This window comes from Vicugna pacos, chromosome 11 (assembly GCF_048564905.1).
Source record: "Vicugna pacos chromosome 11, VicPac4, whole genome shotgun sequence".
Taxonomy (NCBI): Eukaryota; Metazoa; Chordata; class Mammalia; order Artiodactyla; family Camelidae; genus Vicugna; species Vicugna pacos.
In genome coordinates, this window is record NC_132997.1 from 89,573,799 (window position 1) to 89,591,767 (window position 17,969).

General features: G+C 36.8%; 1 protein-coding gene and 1 non-coding gene across 3 annotated transcripts in view; one reads left to right on the plus strand and one right to left on the minus strand.

Moving 5' to 3' along the window:
• The window catches only part of SHTN1 (shootin 1), a 145,308-nt gene that overhangs the window by 106,012 nt on the left and 21,327 nt on the right, over positions 1–17,969 (minus strand). The window lies entirely within an intron of this gene.
• Positions 4,995–5,067, plus strand: TRNAD-AUC (transfer RNA aspartic acid (anticodon AUC)). Its single transcript has one exon. It is a non-coding gene; the product is annotated as a tRNA-Asp (tRNA).

Consider the following 17,969-nt stretch of genomic DNA (forward strand, 5'->3'; position numbering starts at 1 on the left):
AAAAACCACAACATCATACTCAATGGTGGCCTCTGCAAAAAGGTTTTCTAAAGCTGACATATAAAAACTATTGACTCTCTCTTTTGCTAAAAGGTTTCTTTCAGAAGGTTCCCTGATTACTTTTCTCATTCATTTACACCTCTCCCAGAGCTTGCTTCACCTTTGGTTCTGCTAATATTAGCATACACCTATCACCTCATTTAAGCAAGGTGGTCCATCAAACAGCTCTCCACATACCCTTAAGAAAAGGAAAATTAGGAAGAGCACAGAAAAAGGTTATACACAAGATCTCATGTCTAACTAATAACAGGATCTATGGAGGGTTTGTTTACTTTGGAAAAACATTATCCCCTAGGAAATAAGCTTGTCATTTTCCCTCATCAGTCCTAAGAGTGTATCACCTCAATGTCTATAGCAGTCATTCATTCATTCATTCATTCATTCATTCATTTTTGATTAATTCAACATGTGTCTATAGCAGTCATTCATTCATTCATTCATTCATTCATTCATTTTTGATTAATTCAACATGTATTTATACAGTATCTACTATAAGGCAATAAATAGGATGGACAAGGTCCCCTGTCACCTCTGGGGAGAGAGACAGAGACAAAAGAATAAAGAAACAACAATAAGTGCTATGCAGAGAATTAAAACTAGGACACACAACAGTAATTGTGTGATTACATTTGACAGTGTGGTCAGGAAATGCCCTTCTGATATTTACACTTAAATGACAAGGAATCAACCAGGTGAAAATATTCCAAGGTGAGTGAAGGCCCTAAGAAAAGAACAAGTTTATAAACTTCACCTTTTTTCAAGGTAGTGTTTCAAAATGTTTCTACTATTTTCTGGAAATGTAACTGAATTTTGTAAGGCCTAGAAGCTAGAGCAATGGCTACTGCACAATATCTATAAAACTAAGAAACTAGTGTTATAACTAGAAAGAATTTGGGACTTGGAAGAACCATTGCCATGTTCATTCAACTAATATTCAATGAGCATTTGCCTGATAACAGACACTATGCTTGACACTTAGACTATAACCACAAGTAAGATATCAAATAAGCAATTATAAATCTGTGAAGTAAATGTTACAAAAGAAGATAGAACTGAGTACCCCAGGTACCCCAAGCATCCTAAGAGCAGGTACTCACTCAGGCTTGGGGCATGAAGGGAGACTTCCCAAAAGTGTTTAAGTAAAGATGTAAAAACAAGTCGGACTATTGGACTTAAATCAGCGAAGAAAGGGTTGGAAGAGGAAACAGAAGAGCACTGTGGGTAGAAGGAACATCAAATGCACACACCCAAGATGAGAAAGGGCACAGAACAACAGAGGAATGTATGGCTAGAGCTTACAGCATCAGAAGAAATGGGGCTGGAGATGTTAGCAAGCACTGGGTTTTGAAAGCCTTGTATGTTAAAATTTATCCTGAAAGCAACGGGCAGCTATTGAAGAGCTTTAAGTTGGGGAGTGATGTGACCAGATTTACACTTTAGAAAGATCCTTGGCTATAATGGAAAAAATATTTGGAGGAGGCAGGACTAGAAATAGGGGAACATTTGAGAGGCTGTTGCAAAAATCAAGGGGGAAAAGTATGGTATGGCCTAAACTAAGATGGCAGGGAGGATGGAAAGATGGACTGAAAAGATACTTAGGAGATAGAATTGAGAGTAACATATTAGATATAGGAAGTGTTCTGGCATGTACAACTGGGTGGACAAGTAATGCCATTTACGAAAGAGGAAGTACAAGATGAGGATCAGCTTTTCGAGACAAAGGAAGTTAAGTTAGAGACAGAGTCTGAAATACCCTTGAGGTCTCCAAATGAAGGGATCAAAGGTCAGCTGGATACCTGGGTTTAGAGCTGAAGAGAGAGGCCTGACTTGGCAGGATTAGAAATGGTGACTCATTTAAGAATCATCAACTCATTTGAATCTGGATTCAAACAAAGCAACTACAGAAAGGTATCTTTGAGACAATAGTAGAAGTTCAGGAAGTATTAGATGACATTAAGTAATTACTGTTAATTCTGTGTAGGTACTAAAAATGGCATGGTGGTTATGATTTTTAAAAGCCCTTACAAAATGGATTTGACATATTACAAGTGAAATGATAAGATGTGCAAAACGTCAGTAACTGCTGCAGCTGAGTGATGGGTCCAAGGGCATTAATCGAACGATTATCTCTACTTTTGTTTATGTTTGAAAACATTTCTCATAGTTAAAAAGAGTCATCTATCTATAGTGGAAACAGTAAGAAATGGATAAAATTGCTCTGGGATGAGAAGAAAAGGGAAGAAAAAAGAGAGAAGGGTGAGTGGAAGCTGCAATTCTGAGGCATCTCATTATTGAAGGAAAAAGCACAAAAAGAGGAGTTGCTGAAGAGACCTGAAGACTGAGCGAGTCAGGAGAAAACCCAAAGAGGGAGGGTGCTGTCTCAGACACCAGGGGAAGAATTGTGAGAAGGCAGGAATAACCAATAATGTCAAATAGTACAGAGGACTTAAGTCAAAGGGGACTGAAAAGTACTCATTGTACTTAGTACCCAGGAGGTTGCTATGACCTTCACCAAGTCAGTCCACAGTGGTGGACACCAGCCTTGGATTTCAGTGAGCTGAAGAATGAATGGGACATGAGGAAATAGGAAAAGGAATACTGGCCATTCTCAAGAAGCTTAGCTCTAGGGGAAGAGAAAAGTGTTGTAGCTAAAACCCTTTGGGGACAAGAAAGGGATTTGGGGTCTTAAGATAGAAAAGACTTGAGCCTGATTAAAGGAAAGAAAAGGGGTGGCCTCAGTCACTTACTAATTATGAACTTGTGTAGGTCACATTTGTAAAATGGGATAATAATTAGGACAACCTTTCAGGAGTCAAACAAAAAGATATTATAAGTGAAGGTCTTCAGTAAACTGTCAGTGTTATGAATGTTACCATTATTAAGTAAATGATTACTATTAAATTCGTAAAGTCCATTACGCTTGTTGCCTCTCCATAACCAAAGAACATTATATCTTCACTAGTATAAGAGGAAAAGAGAGAGATCAGAGAGAAACAGCTAGGAGATAATACATGCCATTTTTCTGTTGGTCATGGACGAGGTTAGCGATTTATTCTGCAAAGCAAATGAATCAGCAACCATTTTTTATTAATGGTAAACAGGAAAAATATTCAACGCCTAGCAATATGTAGCCAACAGATTGTATGTATTACAAAGGCAAATGTATTAATAAAGGAAGTAGAGTTCTATAAAAATTAAATAATGAAAGTGGTATTCAGAAACCCATTAGCAAGGAACTATGATGCTAGGAAAAGTAGCACTTTCAGTGTAAGTAAAGACCTCTGCTTTTAAAATCCTTAATGAAGATGAGTCCAAAAAACAGTACTAAAAGCTATGGGAAAATCTTGAAAATCAAACTGTAAAAAAAAAAAAAGAAAAAAAAAATCCAGGCTGCTGCGTTGATGCCCATAATGGACCCTGAAGTCAATACCACGCATGTTAGCTAAATAGCTGCAAACTACCACTAAATGGATACACGAGGTACATTTTGTGTGTCTATTCCGGTTTTTTTCTTGTTTAAATCAAAGCCTATTGCTAGAACTAAAGAATTTCAAAACTTCAGATTTTGGTTTAAAACCTCAGCCAGTGCAGATTTCCTTTTGAGTTCCCTATTGACTTGTGCTCTCCACTTTTCTCCACCTCTATGCATTTCTCCTCTCTCATTTTTCTTTCCCTCACCTTCTGTACCTCAATTCTGTACCAGAATTATTGCCAAGAATTTAATTTCAGTCATTTAATTTTTTACCATGAGTTTTAAGTCCCCTATTCCAAGAGGCATTTGTATTTTCAAAGCTATCTCTAATAGTGAAAAGGAAGTCTCCATATTCTGAAACAGATTCTTTGGGGGAAGGAACAGGTTGCTCATGTGCTTGACATCACATTCGAAATTTCTCCAAAAAAAGTTTGGAGAAATCAGAACTAAAATATAAATTTGTTTTATTTTATTTTAAAAATATTTTATGTTCAATATCACTAATTATCAGAGAAATGCAAATCAAAAACAACAATGAGGTATCCCCTCACACCAGTCAGAATGGCCATTAAAAAGTCCACAAATGATAAATGCTGGAAAGGATGTGGAGAAAAAGGAACCCTTCCTACACTGCTGGTGGGAACATTGTTTGGTGAAGCCATTATGGAAAACAGTATGGAGATTCCTTAAAAAACTAAAACTAGACTTAACCCTATGATCCAGCAACCCCACTCCCGGGCATATATCTGGAGAAAGCTCTAATTCGAAAAGATACATTCACCTCAGTGTTCACAGTAGCACTATTTACAATTGCCAAGACATGGAAACAATCTAAATGTCCATCAACAGATGACTGGATAAAGAAATTGTGGTATATAAATATAAATATATATATATGTATACACACATATAAATAAATAAATAATAGAATACTACTCAGTCATAAAAAAAGAACAAAATAATGCCATTTGCAGCAAAATGGATAGGCCTAGAGATCGTCATACTAAGTGAAGTAAGCCACAAAGAGAAAGTAAAATACCATATGATACCACTTATATGTGGAATCTAAAAAAGTGACACAAATGAGCTTATTTACAAAACAGAAACAGACTCACACAGAACACACACTTATAGCTACCAGCCAGGAAAAGGGGTGAGAAGGGATAAATTGGGAGTTTGAGATTTGCAGATACTAACTCCTATACATAAAATAAACAACAAGTTTCTACTGCATAGTACAGGGAACTATGTTCAATATCTTACAGTAACCTATAATGAAAAAGAATATGAAAAGGAATATGTGTATGTACATATACGACTGAAACATTAGGCTGTACACCACAAATTGACACACTGTAAACTGATGATACTTCAATTTAAAAACATTTTATTTATATTTTTCCTACCTTCTTTAACAATAAAACGCAATTATCTTACATGAATAAAAATACAATTTCAGGGGGGAGGGTATAGCTCAGTGGGAGAACACATGCTTATCATGCATGAGGTCCTGGGTTCAATCCCCAGTACTTCCATTTAAATAAATAAATAAATAAATAAATAAATAAATAAATAAATACCTAGTTACCCCCCCGAATTTTTTTAAAATATACAATTTATTAAAATGGTATTTTACACAATTTAAGTAAAGTTAGTGAATTATCTTTTAAAAGTAAATTTTGCTATATTCTCTTGTTACCAATTGTTTGAAGTTTGCTCATGCTTGACACTTTGCATTGGTGAAATATTTTATAATTTAATCAGATTTGAAAGTGTATGTTCAGTACCCTATAATAGTACTTATTATAAATAGTAATTTATCATAAAAAGTACAAAGCAGGAGATACTACAAGTTTGAAGTGGGAGACGCTTTTTGTTTCATGGCCCTATAAATGGTGATCAGTGAAGGGAATGAAATCAACTGTGTGCCAGGAATGAGGCTAGCTCCTCGAACAGCATTACTCAACAATCCACCTCAGTGGATATTATTATTCTCTTCATACATATGAGGAAACTGGAGCAAAGTGAGATTAAGAAATTGGCCCAAGATCACATAGCTAGTGATAGAAATGGGACTGATCCCTGTACTGTCAGTCTCTAAAGTCCATGATCTTTCCACATACTTAAGTCCTGAAGGTTTTGGCCCTGGTCAGTCATCAGAGCTGGGATTTGGGGGGTCTCAGCAATGTAACATAGGCAGCCACTTCCTCTGATTGGTTGCTTGTTTTGGAAAATTGTTTCATTTTTAATAACATTAATGCATAGGCGTCAGAATCTCTAATACTTCTCATCCCCCACTACCCGAATCTTAGAATTTAGGAGAGTTCTTCAGTAAACATATTCAAGCCTTTACCTATAGTTCATGAACCCTCTGAAATTGTATGTAAAATTGTGAGCATGTGTGTGCATATTTCTGGAGAAAGGATCCATAACATACATCAGGTTCTCATATAATCCACAACTTCCAAAAAATTAAGAATCACTTCATTACAGTGAAGTCACCAAAAATCTTAGTTCCTCTTTTGTACAACTTTGATATGTATAAATTTATTTCTGAGATATTTGGGGGAACTATAAGGATTTCAATTTCAGTCATTTGTGCCATTTCTGTTGGGGATAATGAGAAGAGTGGGGATAATGAGAAGAGTAGGGAAACGAGATTAGGAACAGGAAATGCAACAGACGTTAGGACAAGAGTAGAAGTTTTTATGACACCTTGGGAGAAAAAATTAAGTCCAGGGAAAATAAATCTGCTTTTGCACTGCCCTCCCGTGTCTGAAGGGAGGATGGGCAGACAGCACTATTGTAGTTTGGAGTCATCCTGGTCAAAGCTAAGGCTCTCAACAGGAGGAATTAAGAAATACAGAAGTCCTCCAAGGATTCAGTTCCTCAACACCTCCAGGGCATAGTTTAAAAAAAAAAAGGGGTTTTACAAAGAAAAAAACCTTTTTGTGTTTTCTAAAATAAAACAATACAGGCATAGTCAATTGAATTTACACATCTTAAATTGGTAGAAATGGAACTGTTCTATTATTTTTCGCTTACCCTTCCCCTGATTGGTAAAAATATTCTAGGATCTCCTTTTCTTGAAGTTGCAACATAATATCTAGAAATCTGCATTGCTTCACTGTAGATACTCTGCATCCTGAGAGTCACTATTTCACAAGCCATATAGAGGCTCTCTAGGTTTCAGATTCAATGAGTCACAACTATCCATTCCTGCCCTGAGTTTTGTTTCCTGGGTCCTAGTGATTCCAGTACAAATCACAGAATAATTTGTGCATTCAGATGGGAAAGGCTCTTGGTAATTTAAATGACAGCTCCTTCATTCGTTTAATTATTTACCAAATAAATTCTGGGCATCTTCTTCATGCCAGGCATTCTGCTAGGCACTGAGGGTGCAATAGTGACCAAGACAAGCATGGCCTGATCCCTCATGGAATTTCCAATCTAGTATGGGATACAAACTAATAATTAGAGGCAATTCTCACACATCGTGATATGCACTGTGATGGGAATGTTCTGGGGGAGGCACATTAAAAGGGAACCTAAATTCCACTTGGTGGGGGATGGTCAGGGAAGACATAGGCAGTAATGGCTCAGCTGGGACCTGAAAGAAGAATAAAAATTAGTTAGAAAAGAATAGATCAAAGAAAGAATTGGAAGCATATGACAAACAATAACAATAATAATCAGTATTACTAGATCATGCAGACGGGGAGTAACTGGAGATAAAGTGGATAGGGGGCCAGACCATTAAGCCTATGTAAGTCATGTTTAAAAACTGAGAATTCTTCCTGAGAGCAATGGAGAGACATTGAAGGATTTTAAGCAAGAGACTGACAAGATAATTTGTATTTTAGGAAGATAACTTTGGGTACTACAAGAAAACAGACTGAATGAGCCAAGACAGAAGGCAGAGAAACCAGTTATAAGGAGAAGTGATGGCTAATTTACGAAAGTGACAGCTAGGGTAGAAAGAAGTGAACTGATTTGCTATAGAGTTACATCCTTACATTGCTGATCTAAGACCCAAGTTTTCTTCACTTCAACTTTCTGTCTTTCCTAGGAGTTTATTGGGAAGAATGCCACTCCTCCAACATTCACTCACCTCTCTATTCCATTCCCAAACTCATGATCTGATAATACCAACAAAAATTAAATACACTGGAACAGAAATTCTCAAGGTTGCCCCCAAAAAACTGTGCAGAAATAAACATATGCAAACCATAATTTCACATAAGGTGACAAATTACTAAGCTTACTCAGTCATATTGGATAAGAGAAATGAAAGTCACTAAGAAATTTTTTTCAAGCATCCACAGTTATTCTGAATCTCTGGCTCAAAGCTGGGGCTTCTAGGAAGAAGTCAGCATTAATTCTGATTCACAGAATCCAAAAAGCATTTAACTTTGGGAAGGAACAGAAAAAAAACTGCGCCTTGCTAATTCGTCCAAGATCATATAGAGCCTGGGTTTGCACATTACTGCACTAAAGTGAAAATGATTTACAAGATTCTGGAGAAAAGAGTGGCAAACGGGAAGTAACTGCATAGTATCCATTATTATTCATTTAAGAGATATGAAATGTCATTCATGTTGTGTTCAGTGTGCTGACTTTATTGCTCTATTTTAGTGGAAGAAAAGTTCTTAGGGCTTTTGTTGGTATACTCACACCTCAGTTACCTCTCATTTTATTTTTTCATATTAGATTTTAAACTCCTCCAGCACAAAAGCCTTTACAAAAGTTTAAGAAGGAATGCAGTTACAAAGATAAAATGCCTCACCTCTAGGAATAGGTTTCCTTAATTGGCAAAGGAGTTGTGAGTTTCAAAAGGATTTTCTCCAAGTGGAAAGTGGGGAAGGATGTCAGCTTTTCCCCAACAGCTGATCAGAAAGAGGTATTAAAGGAAGTTAGATTCTAAAGAGTATGCATTTGACAGAAGACAATGGAGCTAAGATGGAAAGACTCGGAATGTCATATAATTTCTGATCTGTCTGCCTTAAGGAAAACAAGTTTTTCACTGGCAAGTTTGCCCTCAGGAGAAAGAATAACTAGATATTTGGAACAATCAGGCACTGTAGAGCAATCATGGAAATCTTTAAAGTTATGATTTAGGTGGACAAGGCTCCAATTTGGAGGAATCATCAACTGTATTTATTTGATCACTGTCTCTGCATGCCTAAAAAAAGAGAAGAATAAATTGCAAAAGAATAAAAGTCCAAACCATTTTCTCCCTAACCTTAAAACACTAAATAAAAGTTAATGTATTCAGCCGTGGAAGAAGTACAGTTCTTAAAATAAATCAAAAAACAGATTTTTAAGAGCAAATTCTTAAACACAGAATTGAGCTTTAAAAGATATGAGTCAGCAATTTTACAGTCAACTTCATATTTCCATTAAAGTTCTACTTGAGAAGGCAGAAAGGAATTTATAAGTACATCTTCCTTAAATGACTTCAGTTGTTTATCATTAGGAGGGAACAAAGTAGGAAGGGAGAGAAGAAAACCTATGTTGAATGGATGAATGCATCATTTCCTTTAATCTCTCCAAAAGATCTTTGAGACTGGTAAGTATATATCCATTTTACAGATGAGGAAACAAACTGAGAAAGTTTATGTAACTAACCAAAGGCTTATGGTGGATTGTTACCAACTGAATTCAGTTGTATGCTTATAGGAATCCATACAAACCTACATCCAGACAAGACTGAATGGAACAATGTGACCAATCAGTCCGAGACACCCCAAGTGGCCAGAATTCACTCTTTCATCATTGTACTAGGCACAGCAACCTTACCAACATAACCCAATGGGCTCAAAACACAGGCCTCCATTTATAAGCTAAAGAAGTTGAAATGGTCTACAAGGATGGTGGCTCCTGTCAAGATCCAACTTGGTGAGCAGCTGCCTGTTTCTGGCACATACACTTTATCAGGCCTCTACTACAATCTTGTGGCCACTACTGGTATCTAACAGCCTTTGACACTTACACTGGCCTCTGAGACTAGCATATTCTGCCCATACTGAAATAGCATTGGAGACCAATGAGATATGAGGAACAGGACTACCGGCTTGACGATCCTGATGTTTGCTGTGCTATGAGTAATAAATTGCCTTGCTGTGATCCATTAAGTCTTTTCTATTCTTGGCATCTATGGAGTTTTGTTCACTTTCCATCCTCTAAAAGGCTAGAGTTCTTCTCTCATATAAAAATTAACAGAATTGTTTCTAGTACATGTGTACACACATCTCTAGTAGGAATACCACAAGCAGAAAGAAAATGACCCAAGGTGGAAGCATAGGACGGAATTAAGAAGGAATGAAGAGAACCAGAAGAGTAAAAAAAAATGTAGCTAAATACAAACTGAAATTTCTTTAAAATAGCTATAGGTTTGTTCAATATCTATTTCTCCTTGTGTGACTTTCGGAAGATGGTGTCTTTCAAAGATTTGGTCCATTTCATCTAAGTTATCAAATTTATGGGCAAATTTCAGAAGATTATATGATGTATCATTTTATGAAGTTCAAACACATGCAAGACTGAACAATAAATTGTTTAGGCAAATATATATTTATTGTTTAGACAAATACATATTTCACTTACATATATATTTATATATGACACAACTGAAATGCAAGATAATGATAAACACAAAATTTAGGATAGTAGTGACCTCTGAAAAAGACACAGAAAAAATGAGATAAGGAAGAACACACAGACAGTGGTAATTTTGTTACTAGTAATTTCTAGTTCTCAAGCTAACTTCATAGAAATTCATTATATTATTAATCTAATTTTGTTTACTTAAGGTTTAAATACAAAATTTTAGAAAAACATTTTATTTGATAAAGGAAACAGCATATATTAATGCTTTCTTATGAAATTAACATTTGCTTTCATTTAACAATTATGGGTAAAAGTACTCAAAAGGAAAGAAAATTTTCCTTTATCATAGCAAAATGGTAGACTTTATCCACAGGTAATTAAAGTCTAGAAATGTTCCACTATAAAGCACTGACTAAATCTTAGTATTGATAGAGTTATTTCACCTAAAAGCTATTTTTGAATTAAACCTTCTAACTTTTCTATTTCCTTTTAAGGAAATTTTCAGTAGGCCATAAGGACAGAAATAAGCACCCAAAAAAAATCAATTTTTTTCCATTAGAAAAAGAAACTGAAATTATGGCTTACAGGAAAGAAGCTGAGTCATTCCAGCAGTATGATGGACCACAAGCTTTCAGAGATGCAATTTCCTCCCTCCCAGTTTGTCAATTTCACGGTCATCCATTAAGAAGTCAAAATGTCTGTATTCAGCAAGTCCTTCAACACAGGTGCGCAGCTGGCAGCACCTGTAATGTGTAGGGTGTTTACTTTGCAAGAATTTTGTCATTAGTGTTGCTGCTTGTGCCTCTGAAGAGAGTCTTTGATCAAATTCACTCAGGTGTCATCTTGCCTTAGGTCTGCCACTAAAACATAGATGCCTTAAGTCTACTTTTAGGCATATTTCCTAGACCACACACACATCAGGGGCCTTGTCTGGGGGCACTTTCAGTGAAGCATACAAAAGTAACTCCCAATAGACCACAAACACCTCACATGTAAGTACCATGTCCCATCCCTCTATGTATCCCTGTACCTGACATATTATTGATAAGTCCTGCTGGTAAAGGCAAAATGAAACCTTGTATCTGGCACGTAAACAGAGCTCCACAGACCCACTGACCCAGGTAAGCTCAGTGCCTAATTTAGGAATAAGTGGGTTAAAGACCTGAGTTCTCGTCCTAATTCTCTCTGATTCATTGTATGACCTTAAGCAAGTCACTCAGTTTCTCTAGGTCTCCAGTTTAAACCCAGACCTAGAAAAGCCAATACACTTTTCAAACGTAATAAAGTGGGAAGACTTCTACTACCTGACTTCAAGACTTAACACAAGGCTACAGCAATCGAAAGACTGTGATACTGGCTTAAAGATAGACATACTTAAACTAATGGAACAGAATAGAGTCTAGAAAAAGATCATATATACATCAATTGATTTTCAAAAAGGTGCAAAGGTAATTCAATGGATAAAAGAGTCTTTTCAAGACATATTACTAGAACAATTGGATAGTCATATGCAAAAAACAAAAAAAACAAAAAAAAACCCTCTCAATCCTTACTTCATACAACAAAATTAACTCAAAATGGATAACAGACCTAAATTAAAGAACTAAGCTTATAAAAATTATAAAAGAAAGCACAAAGATTTGTGATATTGGGATAGGCAAAAATTGAACACAAAAAAGGATAAGCCATAAAAGAAAAGATTCATAAATTGAACTTCATCAAAATTTTAAAAAGGCTCCTCTTCAAATGATGCTGTTAAGAAAATGAGGAGGATTTGAGGGAAATGGACGAATAGGAAGCACCAGGAATCTGTCTCCCCACCTAGACAACAATCACATTGGCAGAATCTGTCTGGTATAACTCTTTTGAAGCCCTGGCATCTGTTGAAGGCTTGCAACTTCCAACAGAAGGACTGGACTGTAAATTGAGGTGATTTTAGTCAATTTCAGCTCTTAACAGAGTAGCAGCTACCCATGTCCCACCCCAAGCCACACGGCAGGAACAGCTTGCATACAGCCTGAACCTCGGCACAGACCATGACCAAGTAGGATCTGTTCTTGCAATGCAGGGATGGTTCAACATACAAAAAGCAATCAATATCATACACCACATTAACAGAATGAAGAAACAAACCAAAAAAAAAAGAAAGAAAGAAAGAAAGAAAAAGAAAACTTGATCATCTCAACTGGTGTAGAAAAAGCATTTGACAAAATTCAACACCATCTAATGAGAAAAATACTTAAAAAACTAAGAATAGAAAGAAATTACCTCAACATAATAAAAGCTATATATGAAAAACCCACAGCAAACATCACTCAGTGGTGAAAGACTGCAAGCTATTCCACTAAGATCAAGAACAAGGCAAGGATGCCTGCTTTCACTACTTCTAGTCAACATAGTACAGCAATTCTAGCCAAAGCAACTAGGAAAGAAAAGGAAATAAAAGGTATCCAATTTGGAAAGGAAGAAGTAAAATTATCACTGTCTGCAGATGATATGATCTTACAGGTAGAAAACCCTAAAGATTCCATAAACAATAGTTAAAACTACAGGCAGTCCTCTGAATCTATGGGTTTTACATCCACAGATTCAACCAAAAATGGTTCTAATTTCTATCCGTGGTTGTTTGAACCCACAAATGGAAAACCCATGGATGCAGAGAGCCAACTGTATTTACTGTACTAATGCCATTTTATATAAGGGATTTGAGCATGTCTGGATTTTGGTATGGGGGCTCCTGGAACCAATCCCCTAAGGATATTGAGGGATGACTGTGGTAAATAAATTCAGGGAACTAGCAAAATACAGAGTCAACACACAAAAACCAGTTGCATTTCTATACACTAACAATGAACAATCTGAAAAGGAAATTACAAAAACAATTCCATTTACAATAATAAAAAAAAATACTTAGGAATTTATTTAACCAAGGAGGTTACAATGAAAACTACAAAACATTGTTGAAAAAAAAAAAAGGCTTACATAAATGGAAACAAATCCCATTATCATGGATTGAAAGACTTAATAGTGTTAAAATGTCAAAACTATCCAAAGTGAGCTACAGATTCGATGCAGTCCTATCAAGAATCTCAAGGGGCCCCAAAAAGCCAATCTTGAAATAGAAGAACAAAACTGGAGGAGTCACACTTTCTGACTTTGAAATTTAGTACAAACCTACAATAATCAAAAGAGTGTGGTACTGGCATGAAGACAGAATATCGAACAATGTCATAGAATAGAAAGCCCAGAAATAAACTCTCATATACATGGTCAAACAATTTTTGACAAGAGTGCCAAGGTCATTCAATGAGGAAAGGACAGTCTTTTCAATAAATGGTGCTGGGAAAGTTAAATATCCACACGCAAAAGAATGAAAATTGAACACTTACCTAACACCATATACAAAAATTAACTCAAAATGGATCAAAGACCTAAATGTGAGGCCTGAAACTATAAAACTCTTAGAAGAAAACATGACAAAAGCTTTGACACTGGATTTGGCAATGACTTCTTGGATATGACATCAAAGGTTTAAGTGACAAAAGAAAAAAATAGACAAATTGGACTTCATGAAAATTTTAAAATTTTGTGTGTCAAACGATAGTCTTAACAGTATAAAAAGCAACCCACAGAATAGGAGAAAGTATGTGCAAATCATATATCTGATAAGGGATTAATTTCCAGAATATATAGAGGACAACAGAAAAACAAACAACCTAATTCAAAAACAGCCAGAAGATCTGAATAGATATTTCTTCAAAAAGATACACAAATGGCTAATAGGCACATGAAAAGATGTTCAACATCACTAATCATTAGGGAAATGCAAATCAAAACTACAATGAGATACCACCTCATCCCATTAGGATGGTTATTACCAAAAAAACAGAAAACAACTATTGGCAAGGATGTGGAGAACTTGGAACCCTTGTGAACTGTTAATGGGATTATAATTGGTATAGCATGGAAACAGTATGGCAGTTCCACAAAAAATTAAAAATAGAATTACTGTGTGATCCAGCAATTGCCATTCCAGGTATATGCCCAAAAGAATCAACAGCAGGGTCTCAAAATGATATCTGTACACCCATGTTCATGATAGTGTTATTCACAATAGCCAAAAGTTAGAAACAACCCAAATGTCTACTCAAGGATGAATGAATAAACAAAATGTAGTATATAGATACAATGAAACATTGTTCAGTCTTAAAAAGGAAGGAAACTCTAACACATGCTACAATACAGATGAACCTTGAGGACATTATGCTAAGTGAAATGAGCCAGTCACAAAAGGACAAATACTGTATGATTTCACTTATAGCAGTACCTAGAATAGTCAAATCTAATGAGACATAATAAGAATGGTAGTTACCAGTGGCTGAGAGGAGGAGACAATGGAGAGCTGTTTAATGGGTATAGAGTTTGTTTTTTAGGATGAAAAAGTTCTGGAGATTGGCAGCACAACAATATGAATACATTTAATACTACTGAGTGGTACACTTAAAAATTGTTAAGATGATAAACTTTTATGTTCTGTGCATTCTACCACAATTAAAAATAAAATAAAACAATCCCCATTAAGTGGGTTCAGATAAGAGTTAAGAATTCAGAAGGTTAAGGGCTGTCTCATATGGTTGTACAAGCCGTCCTGCACAAGGGCACCTAGTCATGGGTTTGAAATCCAGCCGACATTGTTCTACAAGCCAAGCAGCCTGATTTGTAAAGAAGAAAGAGTAAAGGGTAGTAGAAGGGGAGAAGGGAGGGAGGGAGAATTAAGAGAGAAACTAAGAAAGGAGGGGAGGGAGGAAGTAAAAAAGAGGGAGCCAGTACTGCCAGGGGAGGAGGAGGGAGGGGAGGAAGAAGGAGGGAGAGGTTCTGCCAGGTAGAGCAAGTTTGTTCTCAGGACTTCTGCTGTGAAAGCTTCTGGTTCTGTGAGAGAACAGCACTGGTGGCTCCAAATCACTATTCAGGATCTGTGCTTCCCTTTCAAACTATAGTATGTGCAGTAGCACTGAATTTTCCTCTAGAAGAAAAGATTGAAAGAACTGGAACTTTCTTCTAATGCTCTCACTGACCTCTGTTTCCAAGCAAATGACATCATGCTGAAAAATTCCATCATTTCCCTCAGTTAAATGCTGCCTTCTTCTGAATGGAAATACTCTGGGAGTAGTTAACATACCAATATTAACATTTATTGAAACTTTTCTTTGTGCCAGGGTCTGTTCCAATGTATTACTATGCAAGCACTGCATTATGATATAAGTTAATCCGGTATTATTATATATATTTACATGTATTACTATGTAAGTCAATCCTGAAATATCCCAGATGAGGTAAATACTATTTTTATACAATTTTCAATCTGAGACACAGGTTAAATAATAGTACAAGGGTACATGGTTGGTAAGGAAAGCTCTGGAAATTCATATTTGACTCTTTCTTCAATGACAAACATGTCCTTTCCCCATAAATAACCTTTCCTTTCCGAAAGGAAATTAAACAAATTAAGTTAAGAGCTGGCATTCTTTAGACCATATCACCTTCTAGAGGGAGCTGGAATATGCTAAGGCCGCCTGAGGGGAATTAAACAAGGAAAGGCTCACTTCAAGGCAGCTGGCTTCAAGGCAGCCCCTCTTACAGGGAAGTCCAACCCAAGGACCTGCCATTCCTAATAACACTGAATTTCTTGTGGTTTCTGGCATAGACCATATTTCCTTCACTGTACACTTGCTTATACTGTCCCTTCCACTGAGAAAGCATGGTCCCTTGCCCTGCTTTACTGGAATGACTCGGTCCCATCCATCAAAACTAAAGTGAACTCCTGTCTTCCTAAGCCACCTTCTTCCCCACTGCCAGAATGAGCCTAGTACATTTCCCACGTTACATGGAAATTACCGCTTTCCGTGTCTGCTTCCTCCAGTTAGGGAAGAGGCTGTGCCTTATCAGTGACTACTTTTTAACCAAGTGATCACTGTTTTACATACATTATCTCATTTAATCCTAAAACACAATCCTTTGACATTGATATTCTCAACCCCTTTTTTGCAAATGAGGAAAAAGTCTTAAGGCAGGTATATTCTCTAAGCTAATAAGGAATGGATAAAACATTTAACCTAAATATGACACCAAAGTCTAGTGGTACATGTAACCACTGGAGTGCATAGCACTTCCCACATTCAGATTTGTATTCCCTACCTGCAGCACAGCAGCTTGCATATAACTGATGTTCAGGAAATGTTTGCTGAACTGATTTGAAGCCAATGATAAATGACAAATAACTTAAATGATAAATACACACAATAATGAAGGCACACTATTTAAACACCGTGAAACTTCATTTCCTTTGGGGGCAAATTAAGCAAATAAAAACAAAGGGGAAAAAAAGAGTATTTTCTAGGCCCATCTGACTGCACCCAGTGCACAGGGATCTGCCAATCGTGAGGTACCAGTACCCAGCTGGCTTTGCTCACTGAGAGAAAAGCTGCATGCAGACAGCTTAGATGCTGGAATAAATCAAGATGAGCAAATGCCATTTCCTGGAGAAGCTTGGACTTATTTCACACTGTTGCTGTCTTTAAAGAAGAATTTTTTTTAAGTGACTGGGAGATAAGGGAGGGACTGAGGCTAAAGATTTTAAAAGAAAGGGGGATGGGCTCACACATAACACTTTCTTAACTTCATGGAAAAGAAATGCCTCTTTAAGGAACTGTTCCCCTAACGATGATATGTAAAGAATCTGGCAGAGCTGAAATTCTTCAACAACTCTGAGGGCTCCATGATAAACCCAACATTAGCAGCTAGTATAAAAGCAGTTACTCTGTTCCAAATTCTGTGCAATAGGCATTAAATGAGATAATGTACATTAAAAAAAAAACTTAGCACAGTGCCTGGCATTGTGTCCCACTTCAATATATGTCAGTAGCAGTCATTATATCTGTTATTATTGTTAACACTACCATCCTCGGTGCACATACTCCTCACAACACTGTGAGGTGTATACTATTATCATCCCCATATTTCAGATGAGGAACTAAGTGCAGACAGGTGCGGTGACATGCTCAGGTGTACACAATTAGAAAACGGAGGGAGCAGAGCACGAGGCAGACGAGCCCCACAGTGCGGAAGGTAGCTGCCACTTACACTACAGCTACTACAGGGGAGCCCGTGCTGAGCATTTCGCAATTAGCATCTTTAAAGTTCACACCAACCCTGGAAGGCACTATTACACCTTTTAAACATGAGGCTACCGAGGCCTAGAAAGGTCATACCAAAGTCTCACAGCTAGTAAGTAGCAGGCCAGATTTAAACTCAGATAAACCTGACCCCAAAGGTGATACACTTTTCCACAACACGAGGCTCTCTTTGGTCATAAGTTGTGCAGTAACGAATACCCTAAGAAACTCCTGGGGACACTGTACTGGGGCCCCACATACTGTATCGACTGTGTGGATTACACGTTGCGGGTATTGTTGTGAAGATGGCACACAGGAAGCCAGACACTTGGTTTCTGTGCATTTTCTATGCATGACTCCAAGTTTAAAAACTAATGCTTCCTGTCAAGGGCATTTGTGTACTCAAGCAACAAACCTGGATTTAAAAAAAAGCAAAAAGGAAATCCTGGGGCTTCCCTGGAAAAATGGTTTTGAGAAGGCTAACTTTTCAAAGAGATTATTTTTGGGAATCAAGTTTGATCTGTTTTAATTCAATGTGGAACTCAAGATAAGTGAGATTCTCTGATTCAAAAGCTTCACAGACAATAAACAAATCAGAGCATCTCTTCTCCAGAGCACAGCTCTATTCCACTGCCACTACCCTGAGGCATTACATT